Here is a 9198-nt window from a genome sequence, read left to right as displayed (position 1 = left end):
TAATCAGAACACCGTTGGACTTTGACAGCAAACAGTTGGCTGTGGTAACAGAATTGATTAATGTTTAACAATATTGCACCTATCAAGCAAGATTTTTTATTAATATAACTTTTGTGAGATTTTTTTTATACTTAGACTTTGACTTTTGTTTTACTTTTTATATTATAGGTTTGTTTTTTGTTTTCTGGTTAGTATACTGACATATAATACTAAGGTCACTGACTCGAACCACAAGAGGGTCGTTGTTGGTCTTACAAAATAATTTTAATTGCAATTAACATGATGAGAAATCTCATATTCCAATAGTTACAATAAATCTTATGGCCTTAGCAAATATCAATTGCAGTGTTTGCTCCTAATGATATAAGCTGCATAAAAAAGAATGTCAAGCATCATGTTGCCACGAGGATTTTTAAGGCAGAATGCAGAAAATGCAGCTCGACTTGTTTAACAATTAGGAAGCAAGTAGCAAAGTTAGTTATATCATATCTAGTAATAATTTAATACTTCTAGAAATGCAAAATAGTAACTTTCATAAATGAAATTAAATGATTTACCAAATAAAATAATAAAACTTGTATTTTCTTGTCTTCTATCAACACTCTGTTAGATTAACTAATGAGTAATAAAACTGATAATTAATATTATCTACAATTATAATAAAGATTTAGTTCGAATTTAAAATCTCTCTATTTTGCAACGTTTTAAGACTTCCAAAACTCAACAAGTTTAAAAAAGAGCAAAGACAGCATTTTAAATGGAAAAAGTGGCAAAAATAAAATACTAAAAAAAACCAAGTTTGATTTTTACCTTCCTCCACAACTTCTGAAACATGCATTTCAGATATTAAAATGGTCTTCCAATTGATTTACAAAAAAGTTCATCAACTTATAGCTTTAAAGAAAACATTAAAAGCGACTTGTTATTTCTAAATTGGTCAAGACCTTCTAATCGAATTTCGATGAAATATGCCAAAACTTTTTAACATATATGCTAAAATATAAAAGCTTCCGTCACTTAGCGCTTCAACTATATACAGCGCTTTTGCAGGTGTGCGCCTCATCATACCTTAATCTTGAGACATAAAGCTTTCATTCATTTTTTTCTCATTTAATTGACATCACAGCTATATCTTCATTTTTCCTAATGCTATACTTCTATTAATTGATAAAATGGAACACACATGCACGCACACGCACATATGCATGCGTTTACAAAGGTTAGCATACAGTAGGTAGTTAAATTGTATCGATAGTACCTTCATCAACCTTAGACATATTGAAGGTCTGTTATTCCTATCATTTCTTTGTGTGTAAAAATAGAAAAATTTGTTTTATTTCAAATAGGCCTACTATTAGTTTAAAGAATTAGCTTTTACATACAATTTATGGATAAAACTTCAATTTTCTCTATATAAAAATATTTCTTTTATTGCTATTTTTATTATTATGTAACGCTTTAGTCTAAACACAGTATATAAACACTATGTTGAAACTAATATAAAAATATTAGTTTCAACATAGAGAAGTGTCAGAGTATGATCCAAATATCATAATCACTAAATTCCTACGCGTACGTTTGAGGCAGTATGAGTGTACAATTCACAGGAGAGTCTTTATATGACATTCAAACAAGTGAGCTTAAACACGCCACATTGGAGCAATATTGGTAATGAATGCAAACTACTATTAGCCAGTTCAAACACCCTCAAAGCCATACGCTCATTTATCTGTGTTACTTTAATTAAATACTAGCACTGAAAAAGTTCACACACAGCTTATCATTGTTAATTGTTGCTAACCACTAGGTTAGCCAAATGATCTTTAAATGCTTTCCATAATCATTCACTAATAAGTATTTTCAGACTAGAGCTGCGGTATATGATATGTGTAAGAGTAATAAATATTCTCACTCACCAGTCAGAGTGTACTAGTGTTAACTTCCTCCTTGTGTGTGACAGAACATACGTATGAAATGAAACTGCTCACACAATGCATTCCTAGCCTACAATGCTTAGCCTAAGAGACCTGAGATGAATAGCATAATCAATGATGTTAGCGAACATAAAGCAAAATGTGCATACATTTCGTCCTGTATGACAGTGTGCTAGGCAGTAAAATTATAATGCTTTGGACATAAAGTGGTCTGCGTCTACCTTTCATTAGTTCATCAAAATTATCTTGTTTTAGTATGGCTGTTAGGCTTGAATAGCCTAGTAATGCGGTCAATTTATTAACAATCAGATCTATAATAATATGGTCACCTAATCTCACTATTGAATAGCTTACTCGCTAATACATTGACTACTACATGACCATTAGCTAGCAATCGATGATTCATTACGCCATTCACTAAGATGGGAAGGAGTAAAAGGTCAAGCATGGGGTACACCAGCAACTGCTTTATATTTTTCTAAATTCACGAATTCTGTGTTTTATCAATGATATACAGCCCCCCCAAGGATAGCCGACAACTCTCATAGGAAGGGGGGGTTCAATGATAGCGTTGCGCTAGGATGAACCCGAACACGGCACCTGAACAAACTAATATGCAGAATAAATCCCCTTGTAAATTTACAGGTATTATGAACTATAGTGGTTATTTTACTTATCTGTTGAATTCAATTTTGTTGCCAAATAAATATAGTATCTGGATATTGTCACCATTATGATCAGTCAGTTGCCATTCATAAGCATTCGTGATACTAACAGTCACAATCGTAAAATAGCCAAAATTCGGTTTATATTTAGATTTTGAGTATGAAAACTACACTGTGCAGCTTTGCCTGCTGTCCCTTCTTATTGGCCGCGTAAAACAATGTGACAACAATAAAAATTTTTGTCATTTTATATTAGGGGTGGCAAAGTATTAATCAAAAACTAAAGAAAAAAGGACGTTGTTTGGTGGATTTTGGGTAAATTACATTCAACTTTCAGCATATACTGCGACCTTTACCTAATTTTGAAAATATTAAAAGTAGGTATTTTGAAGTGTTTTATTTTGCATGGATTCATTATTTTGGTTAGGTATTACCCCTACATGGTAGAAATTCAATGTTTGTTGTTGTGAACCGCGGAGTCTACTGACTGAATGAGCTAATGAAATGATAACAGCGAGTCGTGTTTTTCAAAACCTAACAAGGCAATTGTGTTAGCTCCGAAACCCAAGCCAGCACCTCCCTAACAGAGCTCGATCATTAAACCCCGCCCATATGAGAGCCGTCAGATATCCCTGGGATGCGTGTATCATTGGTTTTATTCTTATAGATGTAGACCGCATCTACATGATACCCTATTTATTATTATCTATAAAACTACTCTGCTGGAAGAAGGTGGCACAATTTTTATCCAGTAAAAACTTGTGCCTGTGTACCTTGTTATTGCAAAATTGCATAAATTGGAAGATTTAAAATAATATTTGTATCAGTTTGCCTCGTATTTTTTTTATCTCGATATGGTACAAATAAATAAACTTTTTTTGATAATGTATATTGTACTTTTATTTAATCATGACTTAGTATGAAAAAGGTACTTTTTACAACTTGAGCCGAATTTATAATTTATGGTTATTCTATAGGAAAAATGATATAATGTTTTACTTTATTATACACTAGCATTAGGCCTAGTAATTAAGTGTTTCATCGCCTAAATATTAAAATAATTATGAGCTGCAGTAGAAGGACATAACTCCCAGTTATTGCTCAGCCTCCTTACTGATTAGAATTGACAATTACAAACTAAGGAAGATAACAGCTCTTTATCTCTTTAGAATATTTAGAAATTGATAAGTACTTAGCATCAAATGTTTTAATATCTTGAATCTTTTGCTGTTTGGAAATAAAGATTTGATTAGCTCCAATCAAGTAAAGGGTGAGATCAACCCTCTACTAGTAGCCTGCCGTTTATCAGTTGCCTAGTTACTAGTTGCCTGCAGTTCTTAAGAAATATTTTATGCGGGGAAAGTTTTTACTATTTTATGCAGGGAAAGTTTTTACTCAAGTTGTGGTTCTCCTAGATAAACTATCGTTATCTACTTCCACCAAAGCAAGCAGCCATGAAAAACTCGTTGTGTTTACGTAACAAAATGTTTTACCGAATTATGAATATTTTGCTGACGCAGAAGAAGATGCATTACCGAAAATGCTAACCATATCAAAATGGAGAATATTGAACTTCAATTTTGTTAGAACTTTTTTGGTTAATCTAAGCTAATCATTGTTTTAACATATTTCACGTCAACAATTCAATGTGGCAAACAATAAGAATATGATGTGAATTATTTTAACATGACTTTTTTATTTTCTTTATAACATAGGATTTTTTATTCTAGATTAGTCACACTTAATTTGCTAGCTCTTAACAAAGCTGAACAAGTAGCTATGGGTGATTATATACAATGTTTTACAGCCTGATCTGTTGATTGAAGTTATTTAAGATTAACTTTGGTATTATTTTTACAATTTGGGTTTGAAAATCAGCCAAACATTAGCAAGACAAAGTTTAAAAAAATCAAAAATCAAGAAACTGCTCAAATATTTAAGTGTGCTCAGCTTTGAGCCACAAAATTGTTTTTAACTGGTTTTCTTATCTAAGGTTATTGTGGGAACAGAGGGAGGGTTGTAAGGACATTTGCGTAGGAGCCATTTTGTGTTCAACAAAGTTTTAAACAGTTACATTTTTGCTAAATTAGATAAACAATCCAATGGTTTGATCACAAAAAATATAAGTAATCCTAATCAAGTGTTTGCCATGAGACCTTTTGGGAATGCTACAAGCACTTTTACATGTAGGTTGGTGAAGCCAAAATAAGCTCAACTATGATAGAGCGACTTTTTTTTGTGGTAATGCAATTTTTTTCACTAGCAAAAGCTACTTCCAGGAGAGATTGACCAATGGATTTCACTCAAAGCGTGATATATCTTCAGTGAACTATTTTGATGGTTTTCAGCAGCTATGAGAAAACTAAAAATTTAAGTTATGTATGTTTGTAAATCATTAATAGTATCAGTTTCAGTATTTAAATTTGTTAAAGTTATATTTTATATTATATATTTCATGCTTCAAATCTAAAGCCTACTTTAATTATTTCGTTGTGGCCAAAGTGATGATAAAAGTAGCTTAAAAATGTTAGCTTTACAAATAGCGTTTTATTAACCAGATTATACAAGAAAACTCTCACACAATAGTGAAAATACAGAAAATTTAGCAGAGAATGATGTTAATTTATACAACCAATAAAATATCACTATCCAACCATAATAGGCCTAATGGTCATTTGGTAAGGACAAATACCAATTAACGTTTGTGTTTTAAACTTGGTCCCTGCAAATGTCCATGTTTAAAACTTAGCAGTGACGATCAAGTTACAACATTAACTACTCTATCGATTTCATTAATATCAAACATTTACCTTGCAGTTGTGTCAATGTAGGTTTATGTAACTGGTCAAATTCGGTTTTGTGCTGTTCTGCAGGTGTTCACCTCTACATACCTTAATCCTGAGGAGTTAAGCTTACATTCACTTTTTCCTCATTCAATTGATGCTGCAGCTATATCTTTGTTTTTGCTTAATGATATACTTCTAATAATTGATAAAATCAAACACACACACGCAAAGCACACGCACACACACACATGCGCGCACACATGCACACACACACGCACACACACACACACACACGCATGCACACACACGCACACACACACGCACACAGACACACATTTAGGAAGGTAACCATACAGTATGCATTTGAGTTGCATTGTGATTTCCTTTATCAACCTTATACGTATTTCAGGTCTGTTCTTCCTATCATTTGTTTTTATGGAAAAATAAAATCATGCAATTTGTTTGATATAATGACTATTATTAATTTAAACAGTTATTGTTTACATATAATTTAGGCATGGCAATTTAAATTTATGTTATATAAAATATTTCTTTCAGTGCTATTTGTATTTATCTGTAATGATCTAATCTAAACACAGTGTTCTATTATGAAATCATTAGTTTCAACAGGGAGAAGTTTCAAAACTATGGTGCAAATATCATAATCCGTATGTTCCTATGTGGATGTTAGAGGTAGTAGGTGTGTACGTTGCCCAGAAGAATATTTATATAAAATTCATACAAGTGATCTTAAACATGCTGCATTGCAGCCATATTGGTAGTGAATGCAAACTACTACCAGCCAACTCAACTACTCCCAAAGCTATACACTCATTCATTTAAGTTACTTGAATAAAGTAAAGTACTGAAAAGGTTTGTGCACAGCTTATCATTGCTAATTGTGGAGAAACACAAGGTTAGTCAAATGACCTTTAAGCGCTTCTTCATATTTAATAGTACTTAATTTCTAAATAAAGCTGCTGCATTTGATAGAAATAAGAAATTTCCTCACTTACCAGTCACAGTTTACTAGTGTTAGCTTCCTCCTTGGGTGCGACAGAACATACATATGAAACTAAACTGCTCACACAATACATTCTTAGCCTATATTGCTTAGCCTAAGAGACCGGAGATGATTAGCATAATCAATGAAGTTAACGGACATGAAGCAAACTGTGCATACCTATCGTCCTGTATGGCATTGCGCTAGGCAGTAGAATAATAAAGCTTTGTATGTAATTTTGCCTGTGTCTACCTTTTATGAGTTCATCGGAATTTCTTTGTTTTATTATGTTTGTTAGGCTTAAATGGCATAGTAACACAGTCAGTGTAGTTACTATCAGGTCCATAATAATATATTTACTTAAACTTTATAGCTAATATATTACGAGCTGACACATTGACTACTACAATGACTATGGGCTACCGATTGATATTTCACTGCACTATTCACTGAGATGGGAAGGAGTAAAAGGTCAAGCAAGATACAACAGCAAGTACTTTATATTTTTAAATTTACAGATTATATGTTTTATTCTTCTATATTTAAATTGTATCTGTATGAAACCCTTAGTATTGTTTTCTATGAAACTACTTTGGCACCCACTTCCAGCAAACTATTATTGCAGGAAGTGGGTGGCACAATGACACAATTTATGTCATCCAACAAAAATTTGTGTCTGTTTAGCTATGGCGAAATAGCATAAAACTTAAAGGCTTAAAAAAATATTGATATCATTTTGCCTCATACTGTTTCATTTCCAATCGGTACTCACAAATTAACTAGCTTTTGATAGAGTGTATTGTGTTTTTATTTAATCATGCTTCCATATGACAATGTTATTTTTTTAAACATTAGCCAAATTTGGAATTTACTGTTATTCTATGTAATTATAATATAATTATTAACTTCATTATATACTAATATTAGGAATAATAATTAAGTAAGCATTTAATCACTTGAGTATTAAAATAATTATTAGCTGTAGTAAAATGATATAACTCCAAGTCATTGCTCAGCCTCATTACTGATTAGACTTGTCAATTACAAACAAGGAAAGACAACAAACATTAATCGCTTTAGAATATTGATAAGTACTTAGAATCATTTTTTTTTAATATTTCGAATCTTCTGCTTAAAAATAAACAGATTTTATTTGTTCCACTCTAGTAGAACATGAAATCATGCCCCTATTAGTTGCTATTTGTTTATCAGTTGCCTAGTTACTAGTTGCCCGCACTTCTTGATAAATATTTTATGTGCTTTTATTTAGTTGTAGCAAGCGACAGATTTTACTCAAGTTGTAGTTTTACTAGACAAACTATCGTTATCTACTTACACCAAAGCAAGCAGCCGTGACAAAATCTTTTTGTTTACATAACAAAAAGTTGTACTGAAATATGAATATTGGATGCTGACACAGAAGCATATGCATTTTTAAGAACGCAACCCATATTAAAATAGAAAATATTAAACTTCAATTTTTGTAGAACTTTATTGGTTGGTCTATGCTAATCATTGTTTTAATATATTTCATGTCAACAATTCAATGTGGCAGGCAATAAGAATATGATGTGAACTATTTTGACATGACTTTTTTATTTGTTGTTATAACATAGGTTTGTATATTCTCGATTAGTCACATTTAATTTCCTAGCTCTTAACAAAGCTGAATAAATATCTATGGGTGATTATATACAATATGTTATACCTTGATCAGCTGATTGAAGTTATTTAAGGCTAACTTTAGAATTATTGTTCTACAAATTTGGTTTGAAAATCAGCAAAATATTGGCAAATGAAAGTTTTAAAGAATAACAAACATGAAACTGCTCAAATGTTCAGCTGTCCTCAGCTTTGGGCAAAAAGATTGTTTTTAACTGATTGTCATTATCTAAGGTTATTGTAAGAACAGAGGGAGTGTTGTAAATACATTTGAGTATGAGCCATTTTGAGCTCAACAAATTTTCAAGCAGTTACAATTTTGCTAAATTAAATGGATAATCCAGTTGTTTGATTACAAAAATTAGTAAGTAATCCTTATCATTTATTATCAAAGCTAGGATATCACAAGCATAACAATAATATTTTGGTTTGTTATTTGTGAAGCGGCTTACTGTTACAAAACAGTTCAAAATAGAAGTGTAGAAACTATGATACAATATCGGTTTTGATTCAAAAATCAAATATTATACCTATTTGGCTAAACAAAATTGTTTGCCATATTTAATATGATTTTTAGTAACTGGAGGCTATACAAAACAACCCTCAATTTTGAATAACACTCTGAAGTTTGTTGATATTCTTGCAGAACATATTTCTGCACTTTGCTAAAGTCGCCGCTGTGTGATTGAAACTTCCAACACCAAAGTTCTGCTGATTAATCAAAAGCATAATAACATTTATATCACTTGAGGAAATGGTGAGCCAACTTATTGTTCTTTTTTCATGAAATCATTCTGTGATTGCTGGAATGTGAATTATCGTGGTCTACCATATTTGTAGACAACTTTTATCAATGAAAACACTGATCTTTCCTAATTAATTTAACAAATGACATTCTTGTTTTCAATTTTGTTTAGTGAAGCTGAACCATTCCTTAAAGAAAATCCCAAAATAATGCTTAAAATAAAATCTACATAACACCAAAAATACTATTCATTAAGGCATAGTAAATGAGAAAATTGGTGGTTTCTTAACAAATATGGTGGCGTTTGCGCAAACGAGCACATCTGCACTCAAATTGTTAATGTCGAAAATATAAAGGTACTGTTCATTAGTAGATCAGGGTGCATAGAAATTGCGAATTTTTT

Source organism: Watersipora subatra, chromosome 5 (assembly GCF_963576615.1).
Source record: "Watersipora subatra chromosome 5, tzWatSuba1.1, whole genome shotgun sequence".
In the NCBI taxonomy this organism is placed as follows: Eukaryota; Metazoa; Bryozoa; class Gymnolaemata; order Cheilostomatida; family Watersiporidae; genus Watersipora; species Watersipora subatra.
This window is presented reverse-complemented; position numbering follows the sequence as displayed.